Consider the following 18,305-nt stretch of genomic DNA (forward strand, 5'->3'; position numbering starts at 1 on the left):
CATTTCTTGAGAGGTTCCACATTGTGAGAAACCATCATATAGGTAAGGTGTATGTGGAACTGAAAAGAATGTTCCCAGTGTGACAAGAAACAGGTGCGTGTCATGTTGGCACACCCCATTTTCAGTGGCCACGCCCCATCCGATTACGTGACCAGACCCCTCTGTTGCGTGACCACGCGCAATTCATAATCTTGCCCATGGCTTCAAAAACCCTTGTTACACCTCTGCTAAATTGTCTTATTCAATTATTTGCAACATGTGTCAGCTGTGTCTATAGAAGCACCAACCTGAATTTGAGTTGTTCTTCAGAGAGTACCATGTGCACTGTGGACAGTTAGGCAGATATGTGCAAAATGTGTTATGTAGTGTTTCGGATTTTGAATGGCCCCAAGAGGACAGGATTATGCCAGTGCACCAGGTTTTGGAGGGGGGGGGGGGACGACTTTGACACCCAGAGGACAGGTGGATAAGTTGCCCATAGCAACTAATCATCATCTAGTTATCATTTTATAGAATATACTGTATACATCATAACTAGCAGCTGATAGTTGCTAAGGGCGAGTTTGATACGGGCGAGTTTTTGTGAGCAAAAACATGCAGTTTAAACCAATACTTTCTACTATACTAGTTGGATCTGCAAACACGTGTTATTCTCATTTGTCATCATTTCATTATCCAGCTACTATAACAGTGGCTTTAATATGTTAATAATACTTTTTGACAATAATGAATTAATGTTCTACAACTGGAAATTTATTGAAAAAACTGGAGCAGAATGATATCTAGGATAATCTGTGGAGAAATGGGTCACATTGACAGGTGTGTGTAGCTTTCATGACTGATGGATACCTCTGTTTTTGTTACTTTCTGCAGTTAACAGCACCTATTAAGTGTTCGCTGGCTGTTGTTACAAGCCAAAATGCTGAGAGGAGATATTACGGAAGACTGCAATTTAAGGCTCCGACACAAACTCAATGTTGTTCTTTTCCTAATGAAACCATGTTAAGGGAGAGATTCAAGGACGCAGCTACCATAGTTGCAGCGAGTGCAGCTGCTATGGGGCCCAGAGCTGAGAGGGGCCCACCTTTGCTATCACAGTTACATGTGTTATACAGGGGCATAGCTACTATAGGTGTAGGGAGTGCTGCTGTTATGGGGTCCAGAGCTGAGAGGGACCCTCCTTCCCTGTCACAGTTACATGTGTTATATACAAGAGCATAGCTACCATAGGTGCAGTTAGAGCAGCTGCTATGGGGCCCACCTTTCCTGTCACAGTTACATGTGTTATACAAGGGCATAGCTACTATAGGTGTAGAGAGTGCAGCTGCTATGGGGCCCAGAGCTTAGAGGGACCCACCTGCTCTGTCAGTGTTACATGTGTTATATACATTTTTCCACGTTGTGTGAAACATAGGAGCCCTTACAAACATTTGTATTTTGGCCTACAATATATATAGTTATGCCCCTGGACCTGTCATTGTAATGTGGTATAAAATGAACTGGACAGCATTATAATGTTACATAGTATGAACTGGGGCACTATAATGTGGCACAATATGAAGTGGAGGCACTATAGTGTGGCATAATATGTACTGGGGACACTGTATGTCATAATGTGAATTGGGGACACTATGTGGCATAATGTGCACTGACAGCCTTACAATGTGACATAACATTAACAAAGGCACTACTATGGTTCATAAAATAAACTAGGGCACTGTTATGGGTCATAAAATGAACAACTACTGTGGAGCGGTGTCTGTCTAGAAGCATTTGGACAGGGTCCCCCTTGAAAATGTTGCTGTCGGGCCCACAAAGTGATGGCTATGACCATAGGGAGATGTATCAAATCTTTTAAAGAGGACAGGTGAAGGTGTTGCCTCTAGCAAACAATAAGGTTCTAGCTATCATGTATATAGTATATGCTATAAAATGACAGCTAGAATCTGATTGGTTGCTATTGGAAACACCTTCATTTGTCTTCTTTAGAAGATTTGATAAACACCCCCTAAATGTGTTATTCAGGGCCGCCAAGAGAAACCTTGGTCCCCCATAGACGGACTACGCAGCCCTGGCCAAAGATGGTGCTGCACATGCTGCGTACTGTAAGTTTTGTTTGACTACAAGGACCAATAGAAAGATACAGTATTAGCAAACCTGTAATAATTTATCTCTACCTTATTGTTGCCCTCTAATTGGAAACTATTTGTTATCGCTACTTGTTTGAAAGATTGAAAGGTTCTTAAGAAATTAGCAGTTGATATACCGACGGTCATTATCCCGACAGCCATTGACTGACAGTCAAAATACCGACACGATCAAAATACCGATATTCATTATGCTGATCTGTTCAAAATGCCGACAGTCAGAATACCGACATTTGAAATGCTGACATATGTTTTTAAGGATTTTTTGCCCCAAAACAGACTTGTTCATACTTTACAATCCCAGTGGAAATGGAGGGGGAATATAATAGTGTGCCGAGCGCAGCGAGGCACTGTACCCCAAGCATGGTGAGCGCAGCGAGGCATCGTACCCTAAGCATGGTGTGCGCAGCAAGCCATGTGAGGGGACACGGCACACTTAGATGGTGTCCATGTCGATCTATGTTGACAGTGACACAAAAAAAAAAAACAGAAAAACTCATGGCGGTATTTTGACATGTCGGCATTTCAAATGTCAGTATTCTGACTATGTTGGCATTTTGAACATGTCGGCATAATGAATGTTGGTATTTTGACCATGTGAGTATTTTGACTGTAGGTCAATGGCTATCGGGATTATGACCGTCGGTGTTGTGTCTGTTGGTAAATCATACTGAACCCTTTTGCAGTGTGTGTGGGTAGATTAACCTGTCATAAACAAGCAATCATTTTTCTGTACAAAAGCAATATATGAATATGAGATTTAGATAATTCTGTGTGTACAAATGTTTTACTAAAATATCTTTCAATGAAAGTCCCAACCAAAATCAGCATTTATCATGTCAAAATAAGGGTCTGGATGTAATGAAGTTGGCCGGAGGTGATTGGAGGCAGAACTGGCATGATCCATGTTTTTCCTAAAAATTTAATTTTTAAACACCCCTAAATCCTGGCAACCTAGCTGAACTCTTTGGTTTGCCTAGTTATAGTGCCAGTTCTAGGAGGAGAGATGTTCAACCACAGAGCACTTTCTTTTCTGGTGTCTGTAGGGACTATGATTAGAAACTTTCCCTGTTCAGTTTTCTGCTGCAGAGGTTAAAGGTCCATACACACGGTGAGATTTCGGCTATGCTCGATTCTCACTATGCGACATGAACTGTGGTCGGTATCGCAAGCCTAGATGACTGTGCTTGCGATACTGTGTTTTTTGGCTAGGTGTCAATTTTGACTATACTTGTATACTAGATAGTCAAAATTGACTTGCCTGCACAGTCTATCTAGGCTTGTGATACCGACCTCACGGGACCGCGCATCGATATCGCATCGGGATCGCAAGGTGCCTTTCATCTTGCGATCTGCACTAATTTTGCTTGCAATTTTGACTATACATTATAGTCAAAATCGCAAGCAAAACTCTCACCGTGTGTACACACCTTAAGACTATATTTATCAAGACACTTACTATGTAACAGAAGTTTGTAGCAAAACAGGGTCACACATTCCACATATACTTTTTAGAGTTAAGAAATGTATTAAACATACATAGGTTAAACACCTTTGGGAAGAATAGAAGAGTGCAAATGTGAAGACTGATTAAAAAATGGTGAAGACTGATTATGCAAACCAGCCATAACATCTCACATCTCAATGTGTAACAATACTGGTGCTGCATCTGTATCCAAGCAAACATCACAAATGATCTATAGAGACAACATATCAGGGAGTTATGGGAACTGCTCTATAAAGAGAGTAACACAGATGTGATTGTTTTTTCACCGTATAATTCCCATTGCTCTAAATCTGACTTACTGCAAGAAACAACTGAACAGGTTACCAATTCCTTACACTATTAAACATAAAGGAGCAAACAAACACTATGGGGGTCATTCTGAGTTGTTCGCTCGTTGACGATTTTCGCAACGGAGCGATAAAGGCAAAAATGCGCATGCGCATGGTACGCAGTGCGCTAAGTATTTTAGCACAAAACTTAGTAGATTTACTCACGTCCGAACGAAGAATTTTCATCGTTGAAGTGATCAGAGTGTGATTGACAGGAAGTGGGTGTTTCTGGGCGGAAACTGACCGTTTTCTGGGAGTGTGCGGAAAAATGCAGGCGTGCCAGGATAAAACGCGGGAGTGTCTGGAGAAACGGGGGAGTGGCTGGCCGAACGCAGGGCGTGTTTGTGACGTCAAACCAGGAACGAAACGGGCTGAGCTGATCCCAGTGTAGGAGTAAGTCTCGAGCTACTCAGAAACTACTAAGAAACTTCTATTCGCAATTCTGCTAATCTTTCGTTTGCTATTCTGCTAAACTAAGATACACTCCCAGAGGGCGGCGGCCTAGCATGTGCAATGCTGCTAAAATCTGCTAGCGAGCGATCAACTCGGAATGACCCCCTATGTACAGTAATCAGCCATAACATTAAAGTCACCTGTCTAATATTGTGTATGTCCACCTCATGCCACCAATACAGCTCTGACCTGTTTAAGAATGGACTCCAAAGACATTTAAGGGTCAACTGTGGTATCTGACTCAAAGGCGTTAGCAGCGAATCCTCTAAGTCAGAGGTTCCCAAACGCGTTCCTCAAGGCACCCCAACAGTCCAGGATTTAGCTGTATCCATGGCTCAGCACAGATGGTTAAATCAAACTGACTGAGGTGCTAATTAAGTCACCTGTGGCCAAGCATGGATACATTTAAAACCTGGACCGTTGGGGTGCCTTGAGGACCATGTTTGGGAACCTCAGCTATAAGTCCTGTAAATTTCGAGGTGGGGCGTCCATGGCTCAGACTTGTTCTTCTAGCACATCTCGCAGATGCTCAATCGGATTGAGAACGGGGAATTTGGAACTCTTAAGGTGTGTACACACGGTGTGATATGCACTTAACTTATCTTACGATTTTGACTATATAGTCAAAATTGTAAGGAAAGTTAGTGCATATTGCACCGTGTGTACACAGCTTGCGATGCTGATGCGCGGTCCAGCGGCATCGGCATCGCAGGCAAAAATAGACTGTGTAGGCAAGTCAATTTTGACTACCTCGTGTAAAAGATAGTCAAAATCGGTATCGCAAGCACAGTCATCTTTGTTTGCGATACTGACCACAGTCCATGACGCATAGTGAGATTCGGGCATAGCCCAAATCTCACCGTGTGTATGGACCTTAAAACTGGGCATACACTATACAACTATCTGTCAGATAATCTGCCAGATCTGGCTGGTTAGAATGAAAATCTAGTATCGGATGAGAGCAAATGACAATCGACCATTTGTCCCCAAACACTGGAAAACTGACAAACACTGTCGTCCATACAAATTGGTTAAATCACAGACAGGTTTTTGTCCATTTTCCAGTGTTTGGTAGCAAATGGTCAATTGCCATTTGCTCTCATCCATTACCAGATTTTCATTCCAACCAGCCACATCTGGCAGATTATTTGCCAGATAATTGTATAGTGTACTGTATGTCCAGCTTTAGTCATGTTCCTCAAACCAATCCTGAAGACTTTTCGAAGTGTGGCAGGGCACATTATACTGCTGAAAGAGGCGACAGCCATCAGGTAATACCATTGACATGAAGGGCTATACAGATGTAGTCACACTCATTGTGGCTGGGAAGCATCTGCACGTACACTTCCGGAGTAGCTAGGTGCACCCGTGCCGGGCTGCAACTATTGCCGCTCCAATGTAAAGTGATTGTCCGCTGGTGCGATTAAGATGCTCATGCTTACCGGGTGTGCATGCGCATCGTGGCAAGCGAGGTTCCCCCAGTGTCTAGGCGAAGCCACGATGAGCATGGCTATATCTGTACTTGCTCTGCAACAATGTTTAGGTACAGTAGGTGGTTCATGTCAAAGTAACATCCACATAAATGTCGGGACTCAAGGTTTCCCGGGAGAACATCACACTGCCTCTGCCAGCTTGTCTTCTTCCTATAATGCATCCTGGTGCCATCACTTCCCCAGGTAAATGATGTCACATGCACACAATGATGTAAGAGAAAATGTGATCCACATAATGTAAGAGAAAATGTGATTCAACAGACCAGGACATCTTCTTTCGTTGCTGCATGGTCCAGTTCTGACGCTCATGTTCCCATTGCAGGCCTTTTAGGTGGTGCACAGCGATTAGCATGGGCAATTTGGCCCATACTCAGCAAGCTGAGATGCACTGAGGTGTTCTGACACCTTTCTAACATAGACAGCAGAAACTTTTTCAGCAATTTGTGTTACAGTATCTCTTCTGTGGGATAGGACTAGTTGGGCTTGCTTTCACTCCCCAAGTGAAAAATGCTCATATCATTATGTTTGCCAATGTTTCCTACTTCCAACACATCCACTTCAAGAACCGACTGTTCACTTGCTGCCTAATATATTTCACCCCTTGACAGGTGCCATTGTAATTAGATATTCAATGTTATTCACTTCATCTGTAAGCAGTTTCAATGTTATGGCCCATCGGTCTATAGTATGTGTGTGTACAGGGCTGTAGAGAGCTCTGCTGGGCCCCGGTAATATTTTGGGGGCGTGACCTAATAGCTGGAGGCGAGCCCACACTTTCTTTGGGAACAAAAAGTAAAAAGTTGCATTACGTGATACACAGGGGGTGATGTAAGCTCCTCAGCTAGGTGCAAATCGAGGAGGGGGGGGGGAGCACGATCAGTGTAATCCCCCCAACTGCACAGGCAGAGGTCTCTGGCCTCACTGCAGCTCAGCGGCGTATGCTGGGGTGAGGAGAAGAGCTACTGCTGCTGTCAGGTAATTGGGGGGGGGGGGGGGTGCCAGACCTGGGCCATCGCAGGGCCCCTCCATCAGGTTTCCCCCTCGGCAGGGGAACTGTGTGTGTATGTATATATATATATATATATATATTTATTTATTTTTGAGTTACCTGCTATATTTTCTTCAAAGAAGCTTCTAATCTGTTTTTTTTTTGTTAACTATATATTTCTATTCCAAAACAATATTAACAATTTCAGATTTTAAATGCCAGATTTGTGTACCTTATTTTGACTAGCCTTAAAACCCTAATCCTGGTGTTAGCAGGAGTTTTGATAGTGGGAGTTTGTTCCCAAGTTAAATATGTGGGGGAAAAAACTATATGAATACACTGAACATATATCTATACAAACTAAATAGAACAGTAGAAATGAGTATTATAATGTGCCACTTTCCCAATCTGAAATAAATCAGATCGAAAACTTTATTTTTCTGCCTTCTTACGCATAATAATAATAATAATAATAATAATAATGATGATGATAATAATAAAAATAATGCCGAAGTGACTTTTAAAATAACTTCAATAAAGTAATAATATATAATAATAATAATAATAATAATAATAATAATAATAATAACAACTACAATACTACTACAGCAAATTAAGTGACAATGATTTATTATAGAAAATAATAGCTCACTCCGATTATACTTTATACTCATCTTTACACTGATTACCAAATATGCTTTGTCCTTATCACACACACCAGAAAAATCCTTCTGAATGACAGAATCACATGCACTCAACCCAAACAGTGGCTAATCTCCCCTCCCATCAGGTTTATTGCACAGACATAGTAAAACACATCTAATATCACAGATGAGTTAAACCTCCCTATTGTGTTCCATATCATGAATGCAACAATCTTTCAGAGATAGTGGCAGCACAGAGCAGGCAGACCTTCCTTTGTTCAAGGTAACGTTAATATTCTCTGGAACCGATCTTGTCTGCATTCCAATTTCTATCAACAGCTTCTCTCCAAGGTGAACAAGTAATGCCAGGCACCAAACACACTCATTCCAAAAGTATATTTTCTCATACAGCATATTAGGTATTTCTGCCCTCTTTTACATGCATACTGTGTCCAGGGATCAGTTTTGATGTCAACTATAGTCCTAGGCATGTTCTGATCCATTCACTTACAGTACCTGCTGGGCTTGAGCTGCACTATCATTAGAAACCATTGGTGCAGTATAAGCAGCTTCAATGACAAAGCTTGGATTCACAGGGAACCACTTTACACATAGTGAACAGAGGTAATGAGGCAACACCACAGAGGGGTCTGCAATACAGCCCAGGTATTAAAATGGAATAAGGTTGTTTTAATTTACCTGGTGCTATAGCTGGATAATTGCACACAGCTGCCTCTGCTCCTCCTCCTCTCTCTGTGTTGTCCCCATCAGCATCTGAGAACTGAAGCTTTGTTACTACTACACAGCAGACTGGGCAGCTCCTGGAAGTCTCTATAGCAACAGACCGCCTAAAGACTCACTCACTCTGCAGCTCTGAGCTGGTACAGCAGCTTTAACCCCTCCTGAGTTCATTCAAGAAATCCATTGAGTAAAGAACGGAGGATGCGGGAGGAGTTATCATCTTGGAGGTGACATGGATTGGTCATAAACTGTAGAGCTGCTGTGATGATGATGATGACGATGCTATAAATAGGAATCAGGGACATAGAATTCCAGCCAATAAAGGTTATTTTGCAATTTGATATCACAATGTCATTCCACAAGTAAACCCATTAATAGAGGAAGAGTGATCACCACTTTATGACCAGACCACTTTGTAGATCTGCCAGTTTACCTAGAAATAACTTTGTTATTCCATAACAACACATGCACATTGTACTGTATATTGTTAATTTTCTTCAGATCTGGCTATCTTTTTAAAACTTTATGAATGTACACGAAGTGGCTACTATATTATGTATACCAGTACACCTGAACGTTAATGCATAAATCTAATTGGCCAATCATGTGAAAACATAAATCTGTAATCATGTAAAGATGTAATCCCTAAAAGCATATAAACAGTGAGTTGTCAGGACAAACATCAGATTGGTAAGGGTCAAGATGTGATCTACTGTAAGTGACTTTGTCCATGGAATGATTGTTGCCAGAAAAGCAGATTTGTTTATCTTAGAAATTGCTGAATTCCTGGAATTAACATGCACAACAGTCTGTAGAGTTACAGAAAATGATGCTCAAAACCAAAAAGTTCCACTTAATGCCCTGAGAGGTCAGAGGAGATAAGCCAGACTGGTTCACACTGACAGGAAAGGGAGAGTAATTCAAATAACCACGTGTTACTGCAGCGCATGTAGAAGAGCATTTTAAAATGCTCACCCGCCTCACCGTCTCAAATAATGAAGTGGATGGGTTAAAGCAGCAAAAGACCAAACCTGGTTCCAGTCCTGTCAGCTAAGAACAGGTAACTTCATGATTGCTGTGTTACGGGGACAGCTGCTCCAAAAATCAACTGTCCTCTTGACCCCTAACACTATAGTGCTCTGCACTGTTGGGACTGAACAGGCAGTGTTAGTGCACATCATGAGAAATTGTTAGTCTGATAATGAATAGTCTGATAATTGATAGTCTGAAGTTCGATAGATTTCAGTGGACGCAGTAGAAGGCAAAGGTGCTGCTATGTTTTTATGTCCCTGACAGCTGCTCCTTTCTGCAGCCACCCGGTATTCACACTGGGGAAGCAGAGGCTCTGTCTTTGTCATTTCCCCAACAGCAACTCCTCTCTGCAGCCGCTGGGTTATTGTAACCAGCAGTACTCAGGACACACTGGTGGAGGAGCTGAGAGTGCAGAGGGACCGGTAAGTCCCGTTGAGATTGGTGGCTGCTGGAAGATTATTTTATAGCAGCCGCCCACTAAGCATTTCTGGCTGGTGTCATCAGATGAGACCATGTCAGGTCACACTCAGCCTGGCGCGGTCACATCTAATACGACCATGACAGGCAAGTGCATGACAGGCACCCAAATCTAAATCTCTCTGCACATGTTACATCAGCCCCACCTGCTGTGCAGCATGGTTTTGCCCAGTTACGTGCTTTTTAGCTTGGCTAACAAACCTGAATCAGGCCCAGTGTATCCAATAAAGGGCAAGGTATCTTTTCTTGCTTTGGTTACATTTTTAGACTATAGAGAGCAGTGTTAAAATTGGGAAAGCTGACAGTGTGCCCATGAGAATACATGTCAGTTGAGTACAGAGAGTACAGTCAGAAGTTAAGAGATATGTAAGAGGGGACAAGATGAGGAAAAGGTGTGGATAAAAGAACACATGTAAGTTGTAGATAATGTGACAATTCTTAGCTGAATGAATACAAAAGGGTCAATCCAATTAGGTGTGAGTTGCAGAATGTGAGTTGCTGTTTTAACTGCAATTTTGCATTGCAAATTTATTTTGCAATCCAATTAGAACCAGTCAGAGTAAACTCTCAATTTTCTGTTTGCACCTGTATTATAGCGGCGCCAGTATAACTCTTACAGCCAGTATAAAGGGCCCCATACACTAGAACGATAATGCCCGATTTCATCCAATTTCGGACATCCGGGCCAATATATCATGTGAAATCGGGCATTTTGGAGGGGCTTCCGACCCGATCCGATGCGCGTTCCCGTGAGGGTCGGATCAGCTCCCCTATATCGTTAGTGCTGCACTTGTGATATGTCGGTTCTCGCAGGCATGGTTGGGATTGCATACGATATATCGCATACAAAATGTACCAAATCGTATGGAACCACTCCCGGGAAGCTCCCAGGAGAGTTCAAGGGAAATCGCCTCTGTCTCCAGCCTCAGGACATATAGTTGTAGTGTATGGAGCCCTTAACTCTTCCTGCTTCACCAAGGCAAAGCAGGAGGCTAGAATCTCGTTAGCTGGAGCGGAGGAGTGAAAACTCCCCCGTTCGGCAATACCTGCTAGACCCACCACAGTGCATCAGCCTAGTGCTGATGCACGATCTACCCTACCAGCCGGCTCCAGTGTGCATGCACGAGATCTTGCAAGCCTTGCAAGATCTCACATGCAGCCTGGGGCCTGGTATACGCTAAGGCACTACAGTGGCTGTGAATGGGAAAAAACACTTGCAGCTGTTGAAATCGATAGCTGCAGGTGCCAGAATGGTCAGTGCCACTGACCGTTCATACATTTCATACTCAACGTCACAGTACATGGGGGATGAGCGGAGTCAGTGCACATAACGTGCGCTAAAGCCACTTCTCCCCCATAATGACAGATGGGGGTGAGAGATGGTAGGGAAAATCCTTATTTTAAAATGTTGGGACACAATGCAGTACCCCTTGGAACCCCCCTCCCCTAATGACATTTGAAGTTTTCAATTAGCTTAATTAGTCCAATAATTACATGTAATTTTTGGGGTTTTAAAATTACCCCCAAATCAACCTTTTCATTCATTTATACACCCCAAATTTAATTAGAGAATTTTTTTAAATTATTGCTTTTTCTCATTCTTTTACATTTTTTATAGTCACCTCAAAGTACAGCAAAACTATCTTTTTTTGTTTTTTCCTTTTATTTCCTATGAAAGTAAACAAAGAAAATAGCTTTGTAGAAATGTTTTACTTATTTTTATAAAAAATGCACAAATCAGCCATTTAAAACAGTTTAGAACCTTCAGTACTTTCCTTATGCCTACTAACCACCTTCTGCATGATTCTGCAAATGAAATTGTCACTGGGGGTAATTCCAAGTTGATCGCAGCAGGAATTTTGTTAGCAGTTGGGCAAAACCATGTGCACTGCAGGGGAGGCAGATTTAACATGTGCAGAGAGAGTTAGATTTGGGTGTGGTGTGTTCAATCTGCAATCTAATTTGCAGTGTAAAAATAAAGCAGCCAGTATTTACCCTGCACAGAAATAAAAAAAAACACACAAATCTAACTCTTTCTGCACATGTTATATCTGCCTCCCCTGCAGTGCACATGGTTTTGCCCAACTGCTAACAAAATTCCTGCTGCGATCAACTTGGAATTACCCCCACTTTTTGGGGATCTAGGAAGGTCTCTCCACTGCACTTCTCTCACATCGCATTTGGCAGACAATTTGCAAACTCCTGCTGGCAGTACCGCGGATAGGCAGTTTTAATTGGATTGGAGAATTCTCAGGTGTGAACATTTCTGCTAATTCTGCTGGTATCATGAAATAAACTGAGTGCCTGCGTAAATATTTAATTACAGTTATTAACTTTTATGTATAGTTATACTAGTTGCAAGCCCGTCAAAATGATGGAACAAAATAACAGTGCCAGCGGCTGTGTGCACCCAAACGGAGCAATATTTGACTTGCTCTGTCGGGCGCCATCTAGTTTTGAATTCCTTCCATAGAGTTGAGGAGCATCGTTATTATATAGGATTTGTATGCTATACATTGATGTGATCTAGAAACATTTAATACACAATATCATGAAAAAAAAAGTAAAGCTGACCAAATAAGTTTACAATCTGCGTGGTGTGGGAAACACTTGATACATAAGGTAGCGGTGGGAAATTGCATGTGGCCATTCTAATGCAGCTGCATTATGAGACGATAATAGTAATGCAATCTTTGCCGACTGGCATTTCTGTACTGCTACAGGTGGTGCTGGAACCAGGGGGTAAATTCAGATCTGATCGCTGCTGTGTGTTTTCACACAGCGGGCGGTCAGATCTGAACTGCGCATGCTTATACACCGTAATGCGCAGCCACGACGAACGGCTGCAAAGGGGATCGCCGGTCAGCAATGTGTTTGTGCGAAGAATTCATTCGCGCGGGCGTTCGCAAGGAGATTGGCAGGAAGAGGGTGTTTGTGCGTGGAAACTGACCATTTTCAGGGAGTGTCTGGAAAAACACAGGCGGGACCAAGCGTTTGAAGGGAGGGTGTCTGACGTCAAATCCGGTACCGGACAGGCTGATGTGAGCGCAGCGGCTGAGTAAGTCTTGGGCTACACAAAATCAATTTGTGCAGCTCTGCTACACATGCGTTTGCACACTTGCACAGCGAAAATAGACTTCCCCTGTAGGCGGCGACTATCTGAACGCAGAACAGCAAAAATCGCTGCCTAGCGATCAGATCTGAATTACCCCCTAGGTGTGACAGTGGAGACCAGAAACATGAACCAGTCACTGTGGAAATCTTAAAGAACCATAATAGACTTTCACCATTTATGTTAAGTGATTCTCTTTCTTTCATTGGTTCTAGAGAAGGCTTATGCTTTCGCAGGTGTTCATGGGTTATCCACCAGCTGTGTGCTCAGTGTTTGCCTGTAGTATTATGCTTACTGCTGAACACACAGTCAGATATATCAGTGCTGCAAGTATGGCGGTACGGGGCGGTACTGCATACCGGTAAGAAATTGCCAGTCGGTACGCAGTACTGCAATCCTGATAGCCATGCTTGCAACCGCTGCTGTGTCAGGGGAGGAAAGGAGAGTGCAGCTCAGAGCGCGAGCCTCCTCAGTGCTCAGTCCGACTCCTGTCTCCGGCGGTGGCGTGTATCTTCTCAAATGAGACGCCGGTTCATTAGCCAATTAGTGCTCGCAGACCTGCAGCAGCGGCTCCTGATTGTCTGCCCGTCCGCAAGCTCTGATTGGCTAACGAACCGTCACCTCATTTGAGAAGAGACACGCCGCCGCTGTAGACAGGAGTCGGACTGAGCACTGAGGGGCAGGAGAGGTGATCACTGCGCTCTCCTCCCCTCACACAGCAGCAGCAGCAGTGACAACAGCAGCAGCAGTGACAACAGCAGCAGTGAGCAGTTGGTGGGGGGCGCGATATGCACTGTGGGGCATTTGTGTATCTGGCACTGTGGGGCATTTGTGTATCTGGCACTATGGGGTATATGTGTATCTGGCACTGTGGGGTATATGTGTATCTGGCACTGTGGGGCATATCTGGCACTGTGGAAGCATATCTGGCACTGTGGAAGCATATCTGGCACTGTGGAAGCATATCTGGCACTGCTGGGGGCATATGTGTATCTGGCACTGTGGGGTATATGTGTATCTGGCACTGTGGGGTATATGTGTATCTGGCACTGTGGGGCATATCTGGCACTGTGGAAGCATATCTGGCACTGTGGAAGCATATCTGGCACTGTGGAAGCATATCTGGCACTGTAGGAGCATATCTGGCACTGCTGGGGGCATATGTGTATCTTGCACAGTGGGGGTGTATCTGGCACTGTGGGAAAGTATCTGGCACTGTGGGGGCATATGTGCATCTGGCACTATTGGGGTAATTTGTGTATCTGGCCCCCATATGTGTTTCACGTCCCCATTTTCATTGGCCATGCCCCGTGTGTCAAGTGGCCACACCAATTTTTGTTGCGTGCGCTGAAGGCGCAAATAGTACCACTAAGAATTTTTTTCTACTTGCACTGGATATATTAAAGTATTTTCAGATAATAACTAGTTTCAGAATTTGTTTATGCATGTCTAAGCAAGGGGCAAGAGAAATGGTAATGGCAGGACGGTTAACAGTGTGAGTCAAGCCATGTTCATTAAATAAACATTCAAGAACAGTATCTGTACCATGGAATTTCATCCTGCTGAATGGATTCTGAGCAGGTTCTTACGAACTGAGGTAGATGATGTGACAACCTGAGGGATCCAGACCGGCTCGTCTCATGGTAATGACTCTGACTATACTTTTTCTAGCCTGTTCTCTGCATCATAGTATATAAGTGCAGGAGGAACAGATGGGTAGTCAGAGGAGCATTTACATCTGGTGGGGGAAAATAGCTGTGTTTTTTTCCTATGCAGCCCACTGCTTGTTTGTCAATTGAACTTTGCACATTATGATGAAAATTAAGTGTTTGTGCATCACTGTTGCTGTGGACAGGACCATTATGTACTGAAAAAACTATGTTTCACATTCAGGGGTAAATATAAGAATCATCGTTATAGGGGAGAAGCCGTATCAGCGCACGTTATCTGCACTGATACCGCTTCTCACCCATGTATTACAGCGGCTGTGCATGCAGAATGAGTGCCCCTGTCCCTATTGGCGCTGCTATCTAAAAGATAGCACGCCGATATGTGGTGGCAATGTATGGATCAGTTGCACTGACCTTTCTGACACCTGCATCTGACATCTACATCTGCATCTACATCTGACACCTATTGATTTCGACAGCTGCAGGTGTCATTGCTCATACAGTACAGCCAGGGATAGAGCTGCGGCGGTTGTTGACTCCGGGCTGTAAGTAGGGATGGCCATCGGCCATCAATGATTCAAAATCATCGATGGTTTATGGTAAAGATGAGCGGGTTCGGTTCCCTGAGAACTGAACCCTACCAGACTTCACTACCCGAGCCCGGCTCGGGTTTTCCCGCCTGACTCGGAAACCAGAACGAGGCAAAACATCATCATCCCCCTGTCGGATTCTCGCGGGTTTTGGATTCCATATAAGGAGCTGCCCGTTGCCACCATTTTCACTCTGGCATTGGAGAGTGTAGCGAGAGGACGTGTCTCCGTCCTCAGCGTCTGTGCGGGAGGGAAAGTGGGGTGGCGATTCCAGTGCTGTCTTGTGCTGCTCAGTCCAGTGTAGTGTCTTATGCTGCATCAGTCCAGTCACAGTGGTGGTGTCCTCTGCTGCTATATGTCCAGTGTAGCTGTATAAGTCACGTGCAGTGGTGCTGTGTTGTCCTGCATCAGTACAGTGGTGGTGTCTTGTGCTGCATCAGTCCAGTCACAGTGGTTGTGTCCTCTGCTGCCATATGTCCAGTGTTGCTGTATAAGTCCAGTCCAGTGGTGCTGTGTTGTGCTGCATCAGTCCAGTGGTGGTGTCTTGTGCTGCATAAGTCCAGTCACAGTGGTTGTGTCCTCTGCTGCCATATGTCCAGTGCTGCTGTATAAGTCCAGTCCATTGCAGTGGTGCTGTGTTGTCCTGCATCAGTCCAGTAATGGTGTCCCTGTGCTGCTGTTTAAGTCCAGTGGTACTGCCGTATAAGTCCAGTGGTACTGCCTAATAAGTCCAGTGGTACTGCCTAATAAGTCCAGTGATACTGCCGTATATGTCCAGTGATACTGCCGTATAAGTCCAGTGGTACTGCCGTATAAATCCAGTGATACTGCCGTATATGTCTAGTGGTACTGCCTTATAAATCCAGTCCAGTGATACTGCCGTATATGTCCAGTGGTACTGCCATATAATTCCAGTGATACCGCCGTATATGTCCAGTGGTACTGCCATATAATTCCAGTGATACCGCCGTATATGTCCAGTGATACAGCCGTATAAGTCCAGTCCAGTGGTACTGGCATATAAGTATAGTGATACTGTCGTATAATTCCAGTGATACTGTTGTATAACTCCAGTGATACTGCCGTATAATTCCAGTGGTACTGGCATATAATTCCAGTGATACTGCCGTATAAATCCAGTCCAGTGGTACTGCCGTATAAATCCACGGGTACTGCCATATAAGTCCAGTCCAGTGGTGCTGTCTTGTGCTGCATCAGTCCAGTGGTGGTGTCCTGTCCTGTATATTATTTACTCCAAATAAAAGGGTTATATACATTAATTATATTATTATCCAAATACTTTTTACAGGGTTTGCCCTGTGTGGTGTAGGGATACGCTTGCTTGTGATGCATATTATTATAATAGCTCCAAATAAAAGGGTTATTATTATCCAAATTAATTTTACAGGCTTTGCCGTGTGTGTGTGGTTTAGGGGAACGCTCTCCTGTGCCACCAATATTGTGCGTGTATTACATCTGGGCAAATTCCAGCACTTCCCATGTTGTTTGTGCCGCAAACTTGTGTCGCTTAGCTTAGTCATACAGCTACCTCATTGCACCTCTTTTTCTTCTTTACATGATGTGCTGTTTGGGGCCTAGTTTTTTTAAGTGCCATCCTGTCTGCCACTGCAGTGCCACTCCTAGATGGGCGAGGTGTTTGTGCCGCACACTTGTGTCGCTTAGCTTAGTCATACAGCTACCTCATTGCACCTCTTTTCTTCTTTGCATGATGTGCTGTTTGGGGCCTAGTTTTTTTAAGTGCCATCCTGTCTGCCACTGCAGTGCCACTCCTAGATGGGCCAGGTGTTTGTGCCGCACACTTGGGTCGCTTAGCTTAGTCATACAGCTACCTCATTGTACCTCTTTTTCTTCTTTGAATGATGTGCTGTTTGGGGCCTAGTTTATGAATAGTGCCATCCTGTCTGCCACTGCAGTGCCACTCCTAGATGGGCCAGGTGTTTGTGCCGCACACTTGTGTCGCTTAACTTAGCCATCCAGCTACCTCATTGCACCTCTTTTTCTTCTTTGAATTATGTGCTGTTTGGAGCCTATTTTTTAAATCTGCCATCCTGTCTGACACTGCAGTGCCACTCCTAGGTGGGCCAGGTGTTTGTGCCGCACACTTTTGTAGCTTAGCTTAGTCATCCAGCCACCTCGGTGCAACCTTTTGGCCTAAAAACAATATTGTGAAGTGTGAGGTGTTCAGAATAGACTGGAAATTAGTGGAAATGAATGTTATTGAGGTTAATAATACCGTAGGATCAAAATTATCCCCAAATTCTGTGATTTTAGCTGTTTTTATATATTTTTCAAAAATCATCCAGATTCAGAACCAAAACCCGAAAGGGTGGTTTTGGCAAAACCAATCCAGATCCAAAACACGAGCATGGAACCAGAACCAAAACACGAAAAGTTCCCGCCGCACATCTCTAGTTTATGGCCGATATAGAATACTTTTGACATCAATAGGGGAGAACCAGATGGTTTTCCTCCATCGATGGAAAGGTATAGCTAATTACTTTTTTTTATGTGGTGCCAGGACACGTAGCATAGCTCCGCCCCTGTCACCCACTAAGCCCCACCCCTGGTTTTCATTGGTCCGCAGACTAGCCTGCACCTTTCAGTGGTGGCCATCGAGTGGTGCAAACCATCAATGGTTCACCATAGATGCTTTGTGTACCATCGATGGTTATCGTCGATGGTATCATCGATGGCAACCATCGATGGACACCCAACCTATGGCCGTCCCTAGCTGTAAGTTCTCGCGCGAGTGACAAGATCTCATGCATGTGCACAAGAGCCGACCAGGGAGAGACACAGCGCATCAGCACTAGGCTAATGCGCTGTGAGTCACAGGTATGATTGCCGGAGGGGCAAGTTTCACTCATCCACTTCGGCATCTGAGATGTTCATACATCTTGGAGCTGCTGCTTCCTGCTTCACCTCGTTAAAGAGGCGATGCAGGAAGCGCTATACCTGCACGATTAAGTATAATGCATTCCCCCCTCAATCTGGAATATGTACCAGCAGACATTCCCTATTTTCAGTGGGAATTTTGCTAGAAGTTGTGGCTCCAAAACAATAGGCATATAGGGAAGAACACAGGACCACTTAAACGGTTC

General features: G+C 44.0%; 1 protein-coding gene across 2 annotated transcripts in view; it reads right to left on the bottom strand.

Annotated features, from left to right (window-relative positions):
* The window catches only part of RNF182 (ring finger protein 182), a 206,060-nt gene that overhangs the window by 130,510 nt on the left and 57,245 nt on the right, over positions 1-18,305 (bottom strand). Inside the window, exon 1 of one of the 2 annotated variants that reach the window (XM_063924953.1) lies at positions 8,261-8,404. The exons of the other annotated variant lie outside the window; for it this stretch is intronic. The gene's annotated coding sequence lies outside the window, so the exon portion shown is untranslated. Of the gene's footprint in view, positions 1-8,260; positions 8,405-18,305 lie in introns of those variants that run through there. 2 annotated transcript variants of the gene reach the window in all.

This window comes from Pseudophryne corroboree, chromosome 5 (genome assembly GCF_028390025.1).
Source record: "Pseudophryne corroboree isolate aPseCor3 chromosome 5, aPseCor3.hap2, whole genome shotgun sequence".
NCBI lineage: Eukaryota > Metazoa > Chordata > Amphibia > Anura > Myobatrachidae > Pseudophryne > Pseudophryne corroboree.